General features: G+C 43.1%; 2 long non-coding RNA genes across 2 annotated transcripts; both read left to right on the top strand.

Moving 5' to 3' along the window:
• Positions 1 to 11,855: 11,855 nt before the first annotated feature.
• On the top strand, positions 11,856 to 14,056 carry LOC308466472. Its single transcript, XR_013980826.1, has 3 exons — positions 11,856 to 12,126; positions 13,358 to 13,446; positions 14,005 to 14,056. It is a non-coding gene; the product is annotated as an uncharacterized lncRNA (long non-coding RNA).
• A 56-nt stretch (positions 14,057 to 14,112) lies between these two features.
• On the top strand, positions 14,113 to 16,470 carry LOC308466478. The gene is made up of 2 exons (XR_013980835.1): positions 14,113 to 14,207; positions 16,316 to 16,470. It is a non-coding gene; the product is annotated as an uncharacterized lncRNA (long non-coding RNA).
• The last annotated feature ends 4,075 nt before the right edge of the window (positions 16,471 to 20,545 follow it).

Here is a 20,545-nt window from a genome sequence, read left to right as displayed (position 1 = left end):
GGCGCCATCTAACCATCTTAGAGACTCCATTCTAGATTTGTGTCAAAGATACCCTGCAAGGCAGCACAGGTTTAGAATGAGGGTTTTCCTTCTCCTAGGCAGACTATCTTCCCAAGTTGCTGAGCCCCACCTGCCCCTCACTTCCCTCTACAGCACATGCAAAAGCAACCTTCTTGACCATCAAACCAAGGGCGGAGGAAGGGGGGTGCGGACCTCCTGGGTGTCACCACTGAGGGGGGTGACAAAATGCTGGGCGGCACTCACTGCGGGGCCTGCAGTGCGCCCAAGCCACACATCTTTCCTGGGAGAGACTGTGGCTTCAGCGTGTTCAGGCTCCGCGCTGCCCAAACAATCCGCCCGCTGCCTCCCCCCAGCTGTAGGAATGGGAGGTGGCAGGCAGACACTGGAGGCCCCACGGTGCGCCCCGCCCCTATGGGTGGCTCTCCCCGCCCCAGGCACCCGAGCGGCTTCCTCCACCGCTGCATCAAACTTACTATTGGTCTCAGTGATGTATGGAAGTGAGAGCTGGACCATAAAGAAGGCTGATCGACGAAGAATTGATGCTTTTGAATTCTGGTGCTGGAGGAGACTCTTGAGAGTTCCGTGGACTGCAAGAAGATCCAACCTCTCCATTCTGAAGGAAATCAGCCCTGAGTGCTCACTGGAAGGACAGAACCTGAAGCTGAGGCTCCAAGACTTTGGCCACCTCATGAGAAGAGAAGACTCCCTGGAAAAGACCCTGATGTTGGGAAAGATGGAGGGCACAAGGAGAAGGGGACGACAGAGGACGAGATGGTTGGATAGTGTTCTCGAAGCTACCAGCATGAGTTTGACCAAACTGCGGGAGGCAGTGGAAGACAGGAGTGCCTGGCATGCTCTGGTCCAGGGGGTCACGAAGAGGTGGACACGACTAAATGACTAAACAACAACATCTCAATCCACTGGAGCCCTCTTTGCACGCAGAGAAAGTCCCGAACTCCAAGGTGGACAAACTACCCTAGAAGGAGCACAATGTGTGCCCCACCAAAGATACTACCTCTCCCCTAGCACTTCATACATTCCTACTTAGAATAGACAACTTGAGCAGATGTGGAGGGAGACTTTAAACATGCCAACAAGTAGCCAAAGTCCACCTCACCCATCCATCCACATCAGATCTCCAGAGAAAGAGAGACAACTCCCCAAAAGGCCATTAGCCAACGGAGCCCAAAGTTCAGCTTTGCTTCTCTCGCTTAGACTATCCCAGTTCCACTGTTTTTACTGTCTCCTTTCACAGGGAGACTGCTAGCTGACAACATCAAGCTGGGGCAGGGAGAAAGGGAGGCCTGTTTCTACCCTGTTCAGAAGACTTAAGGAAGGCTTAAAGAATAATCAGTTCCCATGGAAACATATCACCTGTTGTTTGCCTAAGAAAAAATACGTGCATTTTCATTTTATGGATTTCTTGTTTAACCCATAAGCCCCATGCAATTTCGCCTAATACTGCCAAGTTCCACAATTTGCCATGCCATTCATTTATTACAAGGATTTTACTTCAGCTCCCGTATTTAGTACACACTAAGTGTTTTGCTGCAATCGTGTAAAAACATATTCTTTGTTCTTGTGCACTACCCCTTTCAAACAAATTAATAAATAGATTTTAGAGACTAAAGAAATATTGGATCACAAAATCTTATTATCGTTGAAGCCATTCCTTGCCGGTAATGTAATAGACATTATAATGTAAGGCTGTCTAAAACACTGCCTGAGGAATTTTGAAGAGCTCTGGGCTTTCTTTTCGTTTGTTAAAGCAGAGCAATATAGTGTGATTTTTTTAAAACATCAACAACAACTGAAGTTTCTAACTTTTTAAAAAAGAATGCCTTTTTTTTGTAAAGAGCTCTTCAGTAGGGATGGGGGTGGTGGTTGGATAATTTGATTAAGTTCTCATTTAAAGGTGAATCTACCAGTTTACACTTCCCACAACACAGCTATCATTCAAAATGGACACCTATCTGAAATTTATGGTGCTCCTCTCCAACCAACCAGTTGTATACAAAAATGCTTGTTTTAGGGTAAAGTGTCCATAAAAGTAAATATATTTAGTGAAGATAACACACCCAAATGCATTATTTTAGCGAAAAAAGTCTTACAGAAATGTGTCCCACTAGTCAAAACTGCATACAAAAATGTGCTTATGAGTAAAAATACAAACTAAAATGCAGATTACGTTTCTTGAAGATTTATTTAAATTGTGAACAACTGAACTGAAGATTCTAGTCTAATCCAAAAAAACCACCTTTATTTTACTAGCTATTGGCCATGACAAATCTGAATCAAAAATAAATACAAGCAAAAGGGGTGTCACGCCACAAATAATGGCCTCTATTTTACAATTGAAGATTGTAAAAACGAGAAAGCAAGTGAACCAAAATGGACAGATCTTTCCATCCATATTCTTCAGTGCTCCTCAGGCAACAGTTTGAAAACCTCACTTCCTGCAATGCCCATAAACCTAGAGAAACATAGCAAAATACAGGAAAAATATAGGGCAGTGTATGGCACAGAGAAGCACAGAAACAAAATAATAAGGCTTTGTGGAGCATCTAATAGCGATGGAGGGGGCAGATATTGACATCACACTTTGATTTGGCAGTAGCAATGTCGGAAGGCATAAATTTTTGTTCTGACCTGTGTTTCTCTCATGCAGTCCTGATTCTTTTCTGCTGAAGTCAGCTTCCAACGAAAACCACATAATTCTCACTGTCCGCTGTAGTAGAGTTTTACATGGTTAAATGCAATATCGTGACGTTATTCCATGCTACGCATTTCAACACAAAGGCTGTTCAACACAAAGCCCAGAATAACTAAGGAGAATAACTAAGAATAACTAAGAATAACTAAGGAGATAGTACAAGAATACTTGGCTAGTTTAGATGTATTCAAGTCTCCAGGGCCAGATGAACTGCATCCAAGAGTATTAAAAGAACTGGCAGATGTGATCTCAGAACCACTGGCAGTCATCTTTGAGAATTCCTGGAGAACAGGCGAAGTCCCGGCAGACTGGAGGAGGGCAAATGTTGTCCCTATTTTCAAAAAGGGGAAAAGAGAGGACCCAAATAATTACCGCCCAGTCAGTCTGACATCAAACCAGGGAAGATTCTGGAGCAGATCATTAAGCAAACAGTCTGTGAGCACCTAGAAAGGAATGCTGTGATCACCAATAGTCAGCATGGATTTCTGAAAAATAAGTCATGTCAGACTAACCTGATCTCGTTTTTTGACAGAATTACAAGCCTGGTAGATGAAGGGAACGCAGTGGATGTAGCCTACCTTGATTTCAGCAAGGCATTTGACAAGGTGCCCCATGATATTCTTGTAAAGAAGCTGGTAAAATGCGGTCTTGACTATGCTACCACTCAGTGGATTTGTAACTGGCTGACTGACCGAACCCAAAGGGTGCTCATCAATGGTTCCTCTTCATCCTGGAGAAGAGTGACTAGTGGGGTGCCACAGGGTTCTGTCTTGGGCCCGGTCTTATTCAACATCTTTATCAACGACTTGGATAATGGACTCAAGGGCATCCTGATCAAATTTGCAGATGACACCAAACTGGGAGGGGTGGCTAACACCCCAGAGGACAGGATGACACTTCAAAACGACCTTGACAGATTAGAGAACTGGGCCAAAACAAACAAGATGAATTTTAACAGGGAGAAATGTAAAGTATTGCACTTGGGCAAAAAAAATGAGAGGCACAAATACAAGATGGGTGACACCTGGCTTGAGAGCAGTACATGTGAAAAGGATCTAGGAGTCTTGGTTGACCACAAACTTGACATGAGCCAAGAGTGTGACGCGGCAGCTAAAAAAGCCAATGCAATTCTGGGCTGCATCAATAGGAGTATAGCATCTAGATCAAGGGAAGTAATAGTGCCACTGTATTCTGCTCTGGTCAGACCTCACCTGGAGTACTGTGTCCAGTTCTGGGCACCACAGTTCAAGAAGGACCCTGACAAACTGGAACGTGTCCAGAGGAGGGCAACCAAAATGGTCAAAGGCCTGGAAACGATGCCTTATGAGGAACGGCTAAGGGAGCTGGGCATGTTTAGCCTGGAGAAGAGGAGGTTAAGGGGTGATATGATAGCCATGTTCAAATATATAAAAGGATTTCACATAGAGGAGGGAGAAAGGTTGTTTTCTGCTGCTCCAGAGAAGCGGACACGGAGCAATGGATCCAAACTACAAGAAAGAAGATTCCACCTAAACATTAGGAAGAACCTCCTGACAGTGAGAGCTGTTCGACAGTGGAATTTGCTGCCAGGGAGTGTGGTGGAGTCTCCTTCTTTGGAGGTCTTTAAGCAGAGGCTTGACAACCATATGTCAGGAGTGCTCTGATGGTGTTTCCTGCTTGGCAGGGGGTTGGACTCGATGGCCCTTGTGGTCTCTTCCAACTCTATGATTCTATGATTCTATGATTCATTTTTATGCAGAGGAAACACAGTGCAAATGATGGGGTACGTCATTAATTAAATTTCATTTGCAGACTGAAAACAGCAGCAGCAAGTACTGATAGTATCTCCGGGATAATTTCCGTTCCAGACATGCAAAGAGTAAGTGAACATCTGTAATTTCTGCTCCTCTTTCCCTGAGAATTTGCCAACATCCCTTGCTCAGGAGGGAATCACACTAATTCCTCTCATTATCCAGCTCACACACAGAGCCAACGCACACTTGCTACATTTTGGATAACCTAAGAGGGGTCATATACTATTTATTGTGTTGATAATTTGAATGAGTTTTCCATTAAGAAGACAGAAGTTGCATATTTCTATTTCGGCAATTCTTCTGCAAGCCCCTTCCTCAGTATCTTTTCCCATTTGTGGGCATCTATATTCAGGTCTTCCATTCTCAACGGTATGTAAAACTATAATGATGAGAAGAAAAGAATGTATCCATATTGATTTTCTATCCTTCAGGTCTTCCAAACCCTACAGCCAACCTCAAAAATTAGTGATCCTTTCATTCACTTTGTCATTAGCATACAGTGGTACCTTGGGTTACATACGCTTCAGGTTACATACACTTCAGGTTACAGACTCCGCTAACCCAGAAATAGTGCTTCAGGTTAAGAACTTTGCTTCAGGATAAGAACAGAAATCGTGCTCCAGTGGCGCGGCAGCAGCAGGAGGCCCCATTAGCTAAAGTGGTGCTTCAGGTTAAGAACAGTTTCAGGTTAAGAACGGACCTCCGGAACGAATTAAGTACTTAACCTGAGGTACCACTGTATCCCCAAAATAGTATTTACCTTAGGGTCGTCCCTTAATGCCGTAAGAGATTGTTTTAAATATTTATTGGAAAAAAAGTATGGCGACAGAGGACATCCTTCTCTGACACCTGTGGATTGAGTAAACAGCGAAGTTTCAGTCTATTAATTAGCATTATTATATAAAGGAAAATTATTTAATCCCTTTTCCAAAATTTACAAGCAGCCCATAAAAATTCTAATATTTGAAATAAATGAATAAAAAGGTCATTCTACACCAGTAGAAAGCCTTTTCCACATGAATGAGCATAACTGATGCTTTAATTTTCTTTCCTACTTTGTATAATCGATGGTATTAATCTCTTCTAAATATTATATCCTATTTTCCTTCTCTTAATGCAATCAGGTTCACCTAAACAGATTATTTGTTTTTTTTATTTTTTTATGAGCTGCATTTCCTACCCACCTAGTGTCCCGGAGGGTGGAGGGAGTTACAGTAATGCAATAAAACAATGAAACAGCTCCTAAAACATCTGTTTAAAAAATAAACAAAACGTCAACAAAGTAACAATGCCAAAAAACCCAATATCCATTAACTGATCTAATTAAAACAGTTGGATTTTTAAAGTAAATGTAATTCAACAATGAAATGTGTTTGCATGGTATTTGCACTGATACAGATTTCACTCTCTCTTTTCTAATCACTAACAAATAGCAACATTGCAGATATCTGGCATTCTCTTTTTTTCCTAAAATGCCATTCATAGCTCTTGCTGAAGGGTCTGTAATATCTAAGAATTTTATAAAATTCCAATATTTAATCATATCACCAAAGAACTGAAGCCAACACGAATAAAGATAAGAAAAAGCAGATTTTTAAAAAATAAAAAAGAAACTACTACTGTTACTAAAAATTGGCACTGCACTGTTTTTCCGCTCCATTTTTTTGCTAATTTGATCAACTACTGCATTTTAGTAGAAGTAATGAAAAATGCTGTAGTTAATCAAATTAGCCAAAAAAGCGCCAATTTTCAAAAAGTCACAACATGTTATGTTTGTGGTGTAAGGATTTCCCAAACTATACTTGATAAATGTACAGCACAAAACAACGTTTTTTCTTAATGCCAGTGATAGTGTTAGTTCATTAGTTCATCAGTCATCTAATTCATCACTTATATATCATCAATTAATCACAATCAAGATCAAAGGGGAAAGTTCTGTTCTGTCCAGTAACAACAGAGGCTCATAGTCATAGCTTTAGATCCAGAAGTAATTAGTTCATTCATCTCATCATTTACTCAGACATTAGTTCTTGTTAGTTCATTAGTTCATTAACTTCATTATTCACTTCTTGGAGTCAAGAAGAAATCAAGAAGGTTCAAAAAAACACATTTAAACAAAAAAAATCTTCAGCAGACCTGTTGAGAGAGGAAAATAGTGTCCCATTCCCAATCAGTATGATTAATGTGGCCAACCTTCCAAAACAGGCCCCCCCAAAGGAGTGAGGAAAAATCACATTGCGTCAATAAGATCTTGCTTGATACAGCCATCCATAAAAATACTTCTGTGTTCCTCTTTCTGGGGAAATCACTTGTTCTCCAAAAGTGTGATACGAAGTGTGCAATTAGCCTCACATCTCCTCATGGTGCAACACCAGCAGTGACACACATTTTCAGAGAGGCAACCCCGAAGTCACCCTCACAGCACAGTGTCTCTCCTGTCTTCTTAGCTCGATGGACTAAGAACTCCAGTCCTTTGGGTCGTTCTTCTGTGTGAGGATCCAACCCACCACAACCACATGGCCTCCATGCCCTTCAGTTCAACAGTGGCTCACTCTTACAGGGAGGAGGTGACCTGGAAGTAGTCCTCCCAGCTCGGTTGAGTAAGGGTTCCAATCCTGTGTCTGATTCTGCTTCAGGTGGGAACTGAACAGAGGAAACTCTTTCATTGCATTGTCTCCCCACTCCACACACATTAATGTACAGTGGTACCTCGGTTCTCAAAAGAAATCCGTTCTCGAAGCCCATTCGGCTTCTGAAACATTCAATAACCGAGCCGCGGCTTCCCCTTGGTTGCAAGAGCTTCCTGCACTCAGTGGAAGCTGTGTTGCACATTCAGGTTCTGAAAAACGTTCAAAAACAGAAGCATTTACTTCCGGGTCTTCGACAATGGAGGCATTTGGGAACCGAGGTTCCACTGTAGTTTGAATTGTTTCATATTATTAACAGCACAGACATTGTACAATAACGCCTCATCTCATGTACAGGTTCAGTCCCAAGGGTTATATGGATAAGTGAAAATTGGGGGGTGGGGGTGAAGCCTAGGCTAGTGGAGGGGGGATCACCCCCAGCACTCTTAGAACTAATGTACTGAGCACACCTTGCAAGTCAAGACCTTAAAAGCTCTTTTCACACCAGATTTGCTTGGGACCAAAGTCCTTAAAAAAGCAACTTCTCCAATATCAACCATCTCAAAACCTAGGAATAACAGGTCGTGCCATGTTGGTGGTGCTGCTGCCACCACAAGCTCCCCAGTTGGCATTGATCTGTGACATGGCCTTTTCAGTGGCAGCTCCCCGTTTGTGGAATGTGCTGCCTGGTGAGGTGTTGCTGTCTCCCTCTTTATTATCTTCCAGGGGGATTTTTAAAATCTTCCTGTTTTAACCAAGCATTTGATTGCTGAAATGCAATATTCTTGGTGTTCCTGAGATCACTAGTTGAGAGTGCTTTTAAAAGATTTTTTTATTTTAAAAAGTTTCATTATTATTAGTAGTAGTAGTAGTAGTAGTAGTAGTACCCTGCCCATCTGGCTGTGTCTGCCTCTTTTTAGTGGAAGGGATGGGAATCATCACCCCTCTCCCTCCCCATCCAGTGGAGTACCAGGAAATGGACAGATCATTCTTTCCAGACCTCTGACCAGATCACTTCCAGGAAGGGAGCTCCTTTCTATCCTCCTCCATCTCTCTCCATTGCTTTGGTAAAAGGTAAATGCAGTTGGCGCTGTGGTCTAAACCACTGAGCCACTTGGGCTTGCCGATCGTAAGGTCCGCAGTTCGAATCCCTGTGACGGAGTGAGCTCCCGTTGCTCTGTCCCAGCTCTTGCCAACCTAGCAGTTCGAAAGCATACCAGCGTGAGTAGATAAATAGGTACCACTGCGGTGGGAAGGTAAACGGCATTTCCTTGTGCTCTGGCATTTGTCACGGTGTTCCATTCACCAGAAGCGGTTTCGTCATGCTGGCCACATGACCCATGTTATGTACTGAGTTAAATAGGATCCAAAGCGCAGCAGTCTGTTTGGTCCTAGAACAATAGGATCCAAAATGCAGCAGTCTGAGTATATTTCAACCCAGAAAGCTGTCTGTGGACAAACACTGGCTCCCTTGGCCTGAAAGCGGAAATGAGTGCCATACCCCATAGTCAAATTCAACTGGACTTAAATGTCCAGGGGTCCTTTACCTTTTAGCCATTGCTTTAGGCTTTTTACCCTAAGTTTGCACCACTACTTCCGTCTTTACTTCTGGGCTCCCCCACTCCACGCACATGAAATTAGGTAAGGGGTTGCAGTTGCTCTGCCCTGCAACTTCATTTCCTGTCTCTTCAGTTTGACTCAGGTTTTCAGCCTCCCAATATGAAAAGTTCAAGTCCGGGATGGGTATTTGGCCTACACTATCCACTATGAAAAGGGATGCGGGTGGCGCTGTGGTCTAAACCACAGAGCCTAGGGCTTGCCGATCAGAAGGTCAGCGGTTCGAATCCCCGTGACGGGGTGAGCTCCCGTTCCTCGGTCCCTGCTCCTGCCAACCTAGCAGTTCGAAAGCACGTCCAAGTGCAAGTAGATAAATCGGTACCGCTCCAGCGGGAAGGTAAATGGTGTTTCTGTGTGCTGCTCTGGTTCGCCAGAAACGGCTTAGTCATGCTGACCACATGACCCAGAAGCTGTACGCCGGCTCCCTCGGCCAATAAAGCGAGATGAGCATCGCAACCCCAGAGTCGGCCACGACTGGACCTAATTGTCAGGGGTCCCTTTAACTTTACCCACTATGAAGAGAGATGCAAAACATCTTCCAGCTTCTCTGTAACATCCTTATCCTTCTTTAGCACACCTTTCACTCAGTTGTCTAGCTGCCTCTTTGCATGTGATTGAAATGCTTCACACACCTTACCATTGATGACAACGAGGAGTTCACCCCCTAAGCGTTTTAGCTGTGTGAGGTAGGTAATTTTTTTCTGATCATGCTAGGGTCGGTCCTAAACGGCCTCGGTCCAGTATACCTGAAGGAGCGTCTCCACCTCCATCGTTCTGCCTGGACACTGAGGTCCAGCGCCGAGGGCCTTCTGGCGGTTCCCTCACTGCGAGAAGCCAAATTATAGGGAACCAGGCAGAGGGCCTTCTCAGTAGTGGCACCCGCCCTGTGGAACGCCCTCCCACCAGATGTCAAAGAGAAAAATAACTAGAGGACATCTAAAGGCAGCCCTATTTAGGGAAGTTTTTAATGTTTAATAGGTTATTGTGCTTTAGTGTTTTGTTGGAAGCCGCCCAGATGGGCGGGGTATAAATAATAAATTATTATTATTATTATTATTATTATTATTATTATTATTATTATATCAGGTGGGAGTCATTCCCATGTACTTCATTCCTGAAAGAAATTGTCCCCCCTGCACACCTGAATAATAGAAAAAGAGAGGAAGCAATGAAGAAACCTAAAGGACTGGATTTGACTAACTGGTCCCGTACAAGGCCGCCTAGCATAATGGGGCCAGAGGCAGATGAAGGGGTGTGTGGTGAGGGCGGACCGTCCCGGGTGTCTTTGCTGAGGATGGTGACATTTGGCACGCCGCCCACCCACGACTCCCAAGCCTACCCTGAGCCCCTTCGTTTTGACAGCTGGGGGAGGCTTGGGAATTGCGGGCTGGCGGCTCACCGAATGTCCACCATTGGCGGCTTGCTCCTCCCCTGGCTGCAGGGCGCATGTGCCGCTCCGTGCACCCAAGTGGCTATCCTGCACCTGGGAGGGCACCCTCCATGCCCCACCCCCCCTTGGGAGCGCAGGCATATGCTCCGCCACTGAATGGGGCTCCCCACCATCACGTGCTCCCATGCCCACCCCAAATTATTCTGGAAGGCAACAGAACCCCCGGAGCAGCACACAGGGGAATGAGAAGGTAGATCATTCCATCAGACAAGCAGAAATGCTTGTGTTGATGGAATGATCTCCTTAGCACTACATTGAATTTCTTCTCGTGGCTTGTATTCAACTAGGTTTTACTCAGAGTAGACCCACTTAAATTAACGAACATTAGTCACATGCATTAGTTCCGGTAGCTCTACACTCAATGAAACCTAGTTGGTTTCTGCCCAATGTGCAGTTTGTTCCCATGTTGGCACCCTCTTTGACTTGGTGGTGCATATTCCTACATTCCTTCTAAGCTTCTATGACTGTGGTTCTGAATCATGTCCAAGCATTTGGAAGCTACTTGACTTCACGTTTCCCTTTCAGTTTCCCTTTAACCAGTCCACTCGTTTTTGAACAGTTTCCTCTCTTAAAGTCAAGGGTGACTGTGTTGGACTTCCACCTCCATATATGTTGAATTCAATAGCAGTGTGGTCACTGTTCTCAATTGGTTCAACCACACACAGATCATAGTACCAGGCCCTGGATCAATCAATTCCCCAATCGATAGTATTGGCAAAACACAGCTCTGGATCTTGCTAATTAGCTGATCAATCCATCGTGCAGCCCAATTATAGTATATCTACTCAGAAGTAAATCCAACTGAATTCAATGAGGCCAAAGTGAGTGTGCAAAGGATTGCAACAATATATCACAACTGCTCTTTCAGGGAGATCTTTCTCAAGGATTTATGGTGGGTGGAAGCTGTATAATTTAAATAACTGCAAATATAAATCAAAATGATTATAGTGTTCATGCTTCTGAGATCAAGCTGTGAATTTTAAAGCAGCACAAAATTATAGGAAAAAACCTCCTGAGTAGGATTTACATAAACAGATCAAGTATTAATAGGAACTGCTTTTAGGTTAAAAGAGAATGTGTGTAGAATTGTATTGCTTGGTTACTGATAACCAGAGTTGAATAGCAAATAACAGGGATGTGCATCAGCTCTCTGTGTACCCCACATTATGAGATGAACTGGGGTGATTTGGGGAAAGTTATCCTATTTCCATGTCAGACCACACAGTTAACGGGATTTTCTCAAGTTGTACCAGAGACTCATTAACCTTCACATCTATCCTGTAGTCATAGAATCATAGAATCCTAGAGTTGGAAGAGACCACAAGGGCCATCGAGTCCAACCCCCTGCCAAGCAGGAAACACCATCAGAGCACTCCTGACATATGGTTGTCAAGCCTCTGCTTAAAGACCTCCAAAGAAGGAGACTCCACCACACTCCTTGGCAGCAAATTCCACTGTCGAACAGCTCTTACTGTCAGGAAGTTCTTCCTAATCTTTAGGTGGAATCTTCTTTCTTGTAGTTTGGATCCATTGCTCCGTGTCCGCTTCTCTGGAGCAGCAGAAAACAACAACCTTTCTCCCTCCTCTATGTGACATCCTTTTATATATTTGAACATGGCTATCATATCACCCCTTAACCTCCTCTTCTCCAGGCTAAACATGCCCAGCTCTCTTAGCCGTTCCTCATAAGGCATTTTCCCAGTCAGTCTCAGCTGACTGGGAAAATGCCCAGAGCTTGAGAGGAGAAGGAATTATTTCCCTATGGCACTCCAGTCACAATGATTTGGGAAGTGTATTGAAACCTGTTTCACATGGATCTATGCCTTCCCCTATGAAGAATTCTTATTTATAATCCCTCAATTTCTTTGTCTGTGGAGGAAAGTCAACTACTCCCCAACCATAAAGGTATGTCATATTGATATATATGTACAGTAAAAGAATTTTTTAAAAAAATAGTTTTGGTTTTTAACATGAACACATTATATTTCAATTGATGTGTAAATTGCTTTGCAATAGATGTTGTTTACATATTTATTGAAGTGTAGTAGCCTCTTTGCCTCATTGCTTTTCTTTTTTCCTGAAGTGTTTTGTTGATTTTGTGTGAGTTGTTTGTTGAGGGTTGAAGCTTATATGTGTCTACTCAAAAGTAAGTCTCACTAAATTCAGTCTGGCTTACTCCCAGGTAAGTGGGGATAGAGTTGCAGCCATAATCAATTTCCTACTGGGAACAGAATGCATTGTTCATTATGTTTGTTCACATGGGAAAAAATGATTTCTTCCAGGACCTGGAAACTTTATCTGTGCTCCTCTGTCCTTTATCTGAACCCCTTCTGTCAATGTGGGGACAGCCATTTGGACTTGACTGCTCATTTTTGACCACCCATCCCCTAAATCTTTGTTCCAAAAGCCATTTAAAACATAAGTCATATTGAGTGTTACATTCTACCACACATTTAACTATTTTCAGTATTAAAGGTAAAGATAAAGGGACCCCTGACCATTAGGTCCAGTCGTGGCCGACTCTGGGGTTGCGGCGCTCATCTCATTTTTATTGGCTGAGGGAGCCGGCGTACAGCTTCCGGGTCATTTGGAGAACCAGAGCAGTGCATGGAAACGCCGTTTACCTTCCTGCTGGAGTGGTACCTATTTATCTACTTGCACTTCGTGATTTTGAACTGCTAGGTTGGCAGGAGCTGGGACCGAGCAACGGAAGCTCACCCCGTCATGGGGATTCGAACCACCAACCTTCTGATCGGCAAGTCCTAGGCTCTGTGATTTACCCCACAGCGCCACCCGTGTCCCATTTTCAGTGTTATATATGCATTTATTAAATGAAATGTTGTAATGAGAAAGGCATATGTGATTAAGTTGCATTACACTGACTCATATGATCCCGGACACAAAGGGCAGAACATCAGCAGGGCGCTAGCCTGTCCCTTCCAGATACCTGAGTGAGGAAGATGAGACAACATGACAAATTTATCCTGCACCATGATAGATAGTAGGGTGGACTGCAATCCTAACCCCATTTACCTTGGCATAATCCTCATTGAATTCTGAGTAGACATGGTTAGAACAGCAGCCATAGATGCCCTTGTGATGGGTCATTAGACACCTCATTAACTTTGTCTTTAAGGTGCCACAGGACTCTTAACTGTATTTGCTGCAACCGACTAACAGGGCTATCCTTCTAGAAATTCATTAACCTTGGAAGTGAACACACAGGTAAGGTAATTGATTTGTAAATAACTGTTCATGGCTGAGATATGTATGTCTGTTGTGGCACTGTGATATACTTTCTTCTTCTTTTTTTAAAGCACCCATATATTTGCTGAAAGGAAAAAGAGACTTGTGAAAAATTAACCAGAGGAATGGAAAATACTAGATGAAAGTGTGAACAAATATCAGGATGGATTGAGGCACTGTTGTGCATTCCTGCTATGAGTAGAGGGGCCAAATACTTCATCATAAACAACTTAGTGAATTCGGTTTGGGGGGAGAGAGTGGATCCATAAATTTGAAGTAATAAGGAAACGAGGTTGTCATGGAAGCTTAGAGAACACACTAGTCAGGATGCTAGACAAATATGTTATTGTCTCTCTTAAACAAGAACAGAACAGAAACAAAAACCACCTGCTTACAACCTGATACAACCAAGTCTGGCTCCATTTAGTTACTGCAGGTGGAATCCAATGTAGCACTACATTTTTTGTTGTTCACACAAGGAACAGCAGAATATTATTCTCGTCTCCTCCTTCTGCATGCCCCCTAAATCTCTTCTAGGGCAGCACATTTGGGGAGTGTGCAGGGCATGCCCAGGACGACGGCGATGATAAGAAGAAGAAGAAGAAGAAGAAGAAGAAGAAGAAGAAGAGAGGAGGAGGAGGAGTTTGGATTTGATATCCCGCTTTATCACTACCCGAAGGAGTCTCAAAGCAGCTAACAATCTCCTTTCCATTCCTCCCCCACAACAAACACGCTGCGAGGTGAGTGGGGCTGAGAGACTTCAGAGAAGTGTGACTGGCCCAAGGTCACCCAGCAGCTGCATGTGGAGGAGCGAAGACATGAACCCGGTTCACCAGATTACGAGTCTACTGCTCTTAACCACTACACCACACTGGTCATATTATGCACATGGAAATCATTTCATTGGTATTAGTGGAGGACTGCCTTATAGCTAGCTCAGGCATAGGCAAACTCTGGCCCTCCAGATGTTTGGGACTACAATTCCCATCATCCATGACCACTGGTCCTGTTAGCTAGGGATGATGGGAATTGTAGTCCCAAACATATGGAGGGCCAGAGTTTGCCTATGCCTGAGCTAGATAATGAACCTATCTGCACATTCCTCCCCTTTGCTTAAAGAAATAACAGTTAAATCAGCACTGTTGGGACATCTATTTGTCTCAAAGGGTTCCAAATAATGTCTATTGATCACTAGAAATCCCAGGTGAAGCTGCCTCTTGAGATATAGTTCAATAATATTTGAGATATAACTAGTTCAGAACGACCAACTGGGCTTAGAAGAGTTGCAAAAAGGGTTATAAAAGAATATACCTTTGATTAAACCTGGTCTCCCTTCTTTTCATATGTAAGGGGGAAAGAAAGTAAAGCTCTCCCATCAGCCTCACAAATCATGAGCATAGCCAGGATTTGGGGGGGAGGGGGCAGAACCAAGCTATCTGTGACTCAGTTGGTCATTTAGTTAAGTATCTTTATTTATTTATTTGATTTGGAGGGCGGCAGCTGCCCCCGTCACAAACCTGTCTGTGGAGAATGTATATGGACTGCCAATGTTTTAAGAACATGTAAAATGGCACCATAAACTTAATGCTATGTTCTTTTCTCTGTGGAGACTGTATATAATTTTATATATAATTATATAATCTTCTTAATTAGAAATTGGAAAAAAGGTTTCCAAATAACCGGGTGAGATGAGTAATGATCTGAAATGGTGTCCGTCTTACAAGATGACTCAGGAAGAGTTTTGAAACATGAACTTTGGCATGTTAGACACCACTTGTACCTTTGGGATAGTACCTTTTCAGGAATGAGAAGAGGGGGTTGGTCAGTTTCTATTAAGACTTCCACGTTCAGGCCCAGCAGTTGATCTGGGTGATCTTTATTTGTTCCTTATACAATAGCGGAAGGCTGCCTTTTCTCCAACGAGTTTGTTAGAAACTTTCTCTTCCAGCTCTGAATTTTCCCACACTTCTTACAGAAATGTCCATAACTCTTTTCACATGGAAATCTGATGAGGGAACTTTTTCTATGGTAGCCTGCTTTGGAAGGAGCTTTGTCTTTAGGAGTAGAATGGGTGTCCTGGCTTGTCTTCCAGTTGGGAATTCTGGTTTCTCCAGACAAAACAAGTCCTGTGAGTTGCAGGAAAACTTTCAAGAGGGAGGTAATATCACTTCTTCTGCAACTGCCCAGCTTTTCCCCACCACCAAATCTGCCTTCTGGGCTTAAATCAATGCACTTGCCAAATTTGGTTTTGTTTTTTTTTATTCAAAGTTATAACAAAACATATTATCCAAAAACATTTCCTTATTTCCCCCGCCATTTTTCTTCCTCCCCCTCCCCCCCACAAAACCCATTCCCCCACCCCCACCCCCCCGACTTCCCTCAGTTCCAGTCTTTGGTTTCTCCAATAATGCTATTTTCTGCATGTTACAAAGTTGTATAGATCCTCAAACTATTTAGCTAATTATTATCAATAAAAAAAAAGTTGTGAATGTTTATTCAAAACCTGCCAAGGAGTCCAGTTCGCTTTGTTGCATCTTCAGATACTTTGTGAAAGGTTCCCATTCATCCTTAAAGTCACAGTTATCCTTGTCCCGTAGCTTATATGTCAATTTTGCCAGTTCTGCATAGTCCGTCAATTTTTCTTGCCATGATTCTTTAGTTGGGATTTCTTCAGTCTTCCATCCTTCCATCCAAATTTGGTTTTAAGGGAAGTTCATCCTTCTTCCTTTTTCAAAAAATTGGTGTGGAATTTTTTTTCTAAGGCGAAGGGTTTCACTTTAAAAGCCACCAACACTGAACAGCTGTTGGGAGCCCAGTTGACAGCTTCCCTGTTTTCCTGTGCCTACAGACATGCCCCAAGCTGGATTTTCAGGAAGCGTCACCACCAGAGAAGAAAGCAGATTGCAGGGCCACAAAAGGAAGGATATTTAGAATGAAAATGACAACATCACCCTCCAAAAAACCCCATCCACCGAAAATAAAAGCAAGATAAAAGCATAAAAAGCCTTGAAGACTATTCATGAGAATTTCACCAAACATTTTCTCTCTCCTTTGATAATTGTTGTGTTTTCCTCATTAAACAATAGGGAATTGGGGGCAAATGTAGAAGAAACGTTCGGAGCAGCTCTGAAAAACAAGGAAAGGACCAGAGGTGTCGTTCTCGTAAGGAGGCTACAGCCCTCAAGGCACAACTAATTGACAGAGGGAAACAAATACCCTTTCACTGCAGCAGCCGATAACTCAAGGCTCATGAGATTATGATATAAAATGTACTAAGACAAAGTGATTGCCACAACAATGGAGAGATGTACCCTGTGGATGGAATGCATCCAAGATGCTCATAAATCTGTAATGAGAAGAAGAAAAAGCTTGAGAAATGACCCCATGTGGAAAAGGAGGAAAGGGAGCACTAGAGGAAAAGAGAGAGGGGCGGTGTAAGCTGCAAGAAACTACAGCGGCATATTCAAAACACGGGTACGGGGGGCAGAAAGAAGGGGAGAAACAGGTGGGGGATAAAAAGGGGGAAATCTGGAGAGAAACATAGCATGGCAGAGCATGGCATTCTGAATGTATGTGATACCTATGAAAAAAGACCTTGCTCTAGCATGTGAGGGCAGGAGAGAGAAGAACGTGTTCTTGAAGCACAGAAAGAAAAACCTCATTAAGAACTACAGTGGTACCTTGGGTTACGGACGCTTCAGGTTACAGACTCCACTAACCCAGAAATATTACCTCGGGTTCAGAACTTTGCTTCAGGATGAGAACAGAAATCATAGAATTCTAGAGTTGGAAGGGACCACGAAACTGTTCTTAACCTGAAGCACCACTTTATCTAATGGGGCTTCCTGCTGCCGCTGCGCCGCCAGAGCATGATTTCTGTTCTCATCCTGAGCAAAGTTCTTAACCTGAAGCACTATTTCTGGGTTAGCGGAGTCTGTAACCTGAAGTGTATGTAACCTGAGGTACCACTGTATATGATTGTGCTCCAAAATGACCTACAAGGAGAGCATATGCTTAGATCAGGCATAGGCAAACTCGGCCCTCCAGAAGTTTTGAGACTACAATTCCCATAATCCCTGACCACTGGTCCTGTTAGCTAGGGATGATGGGAGTTGTAGTCCCAAAACATCTGGAGGGCCAAGTTTGCCTTATGCCTGGCTTAGATCGTAGATAGCATTGGTGTCCCCCTCACCCCAAATCCTTGAAAAGCTCTAGTTTAGCTTCCCCCAATAGTAGTTATTGTTTTACCTATTATTTCTTACATTTATATCCTGCTTTTCCTTCACAGAGCACACATGGCTCTCCACATCTCTGGTTTTTTTATCCTCACAACAGCCCTGTGAGGTAGGTTAGGCTGAGAGGAAGTGGCTTCATGGCTGGCCGGGGATTTGATCTCTGGTCTCCCAGAGTCATAGCTGTCAACTTTTCCCCTTTTCTTGTGAGGAATCCTATTCAGAATAAGGGAATTTCCCTTTAAAAAAGGGAAACGTTGACAGCTATTCCCAGAGTCCCAATCCAATACTCTAACCACTACACTAGAAGGGAGCAGGGCGCAAAAGGTTTCTGTTTGCATTCCCTGAGGTAAATGGTATTGGGGGGGGGGAGGAGTTTGTGTTGGCTGTGTTGCATTGTGTACAGTGACTCACGATGATGATGCATCTGGTGGCGGGTTGGGCGTCCCTGTCATTACACATTCCTTGTAACAAACAGATTTAATAGCAGTTGGTGTAGTTGAGCATCTACTTAATTAGTTTTAATAGTCTTCATCAACTAGTATGTTCCACCTTGTCCAAGAGAGAAGGCAATTAATTCCTCAACACTTTGCATGGCTGTTGCTGACTGCAATCATAATCAACACACCCTGAACATTTTAATAGCCTCTCTGAAGCACTGCTTTTGGATGTGAGCGGCTGCAAATGGCACAGATTCAAAGGCAGGAATGGTGCGCTTGGATGTGAGCCCATCTCTAATCAGCAGCAGAAAGTGTGAGCACTGAAGCCCATTGCATTCCTATTCACTGCAAGAACAGCCCTTCTTGTAACAGAACCGGAACTGTATCCCTAGCAACTCTGGAAAATAGATTTTTATTTTTTTTAAAGGAAGGAATCAATACAGGATAATGCAAAATCCAATCAATGGACAGAAGCTACAGAAATACAAATAGAGCTATACCTAACAAATACAAGAATTCACATTCATTAGAGTCCTTGGGAAATAAACGTTGTGCACCTATTCAGCATTAAGGAGGACAGTTGCTGTTGTTGTTTTTAAAAAACAGAACTTTTAAAATATTCAGATCCTTTGAAATCACAAGACAGAACTCCCATCGGACACCAGCATTTGATGTGAAAGATTAAATCTTGTCAAAATAATGGTGTAATATTTTGGTGTTAACAGAAGCAAATTATTGAGTGCAAGAACAGCCTCTTTACTATCCATTTGTACAATACCTTCCATGGTGTTTCAGTTTCAGAAAAAATACCCTTGCCGTGATAATAAGATATTAGATTAGGGCTGTAAGCAGATTGAAGGTCTAATTGATTTGATTAAGACTTCATGTGCATAAAATAACAGTTCAGGAGAGAAAGAAGATATTCTTTCTTTGCTACAGCAAATACTAACTTAGACTGAAATCCTGTACAGATTTGCATGAAAGTAAGTCCAACTAAGGTCAATGATGTTTGCTTCCGAGTAGACAGCGCACAAGGTTATAGTTTAATTGTATGCATGTAATTAAAAGGTTTGTCTTCTGTCCAGGGGTGCCAACTTGAATAAAATATTGTGGGGTGGGGGGAATAAACTCCGACCCACATAATCAGTCTCATGATGCAGTGCACACACACCATTTGAATGGCAATACACATCATCTTTTTTGGGGGGGACCCAGCCTCCTCATATAATTTCACTGAGGGGGCCCAAGACCCCTTGGCCCCTAGGAATTGGCTCCTATCATTCTGTCCTCCAGTGGTGCTTCCAGAGCAATTTACAAAAACAAGATTAACCACATTAATAAGATATAGCAAACATAATAGTGGGGTAGGATAGCTGAAAATAATGTCCATATACTTCACATCTGGCAACCAATGTGTTCCTTTGGTTTCAGAGAGTACATGGGCAAAGGTAAAGGTAAAGGGACCCTGACGACTTCCGGGTCATGTGGCCAGCATGACTAAGCCGCTTTTGGCGAACCAGAGCAGCGCATGGAAACGCCGTTAACCTTCCCGCCGGAGCGGTACCTATTTATCTATTTGCACTTGGATGTGCTTTCGAACTGCTAGGTGGGCAGGAGCAGGGACCGAGCAACGGGAGCTCACCCTGTCGCGGGGATTCGAACCGCCAACCTTCTGATCAGCAAGCCCTAGGCTCTGTGATTTAACCCACAGCGCCACCCACATCCCTAGTACATGGGTAGACAAGACTAAAAATCCCAGGACACAATTTTCACAGCCCTCTAACAGCTATGGTGGCTCATTTACCAGAAGTAATGTATTTAGCGTTAACTCTGGAAGTGTATATTCAATTCTGACCAAACTAAGTCTCCTAGAGCAAAATATGCATCACGAGGCTGTTTGGTCAGAATCAAGTATACACTTCTAGGGTTAATGCTAAACGCATTACTAAATACTATCCGAAACCAAAGGGGTGCATTCGTTTCCAGATATGATTCTTTTTTCAGCTCTTCTACTCCACTATAATAGGGTTGCCATATTAAAAAAGTGAAAATCTGGACACAAAAATTGTTGAGCGTATTTTTAAATGAAAGTTGCCAAAATCCAGATTTTCCCAGACACTCCAGCGATTTCTGCCCAAACACCTGCTTCCGACTGCAGTATTCCAGCTATGTCCAGGAAATTCCAGACATCTGGCAACCCAACACAATAACAGCAATACTTTCAAACAAAAGTTTAAAATGATACTTAAAAGTGTTTCAAGTATGGCTGAATCATATATTAGCCGAAGACAGCAGGTTTATTCTTCCCCTTTGTAGGAAAGTTCCATGCATGCTAAGAAAAAAACAGCTAGGGGAAGGATAGACAGCCTTACAAGGTCATGCATCACTTGTTCTTCCACACTTTTT

Source organism: Podarcis pityusensis (genome assembly GCF_964106645.2).
Source record: "Podarcis pityusensis genome assembly, chromosome: 17".
In the NCBI taxonomy this organism is placed as follows: Eukaryota; Metazoa; Chordata; class Lepidosauria; order Squamata; family Lacertidae; genus Podarcis; species Podarcis pityusensis.
This window is presented reverse-complemented; position numbering and strand designations above follow the sequence as displayed.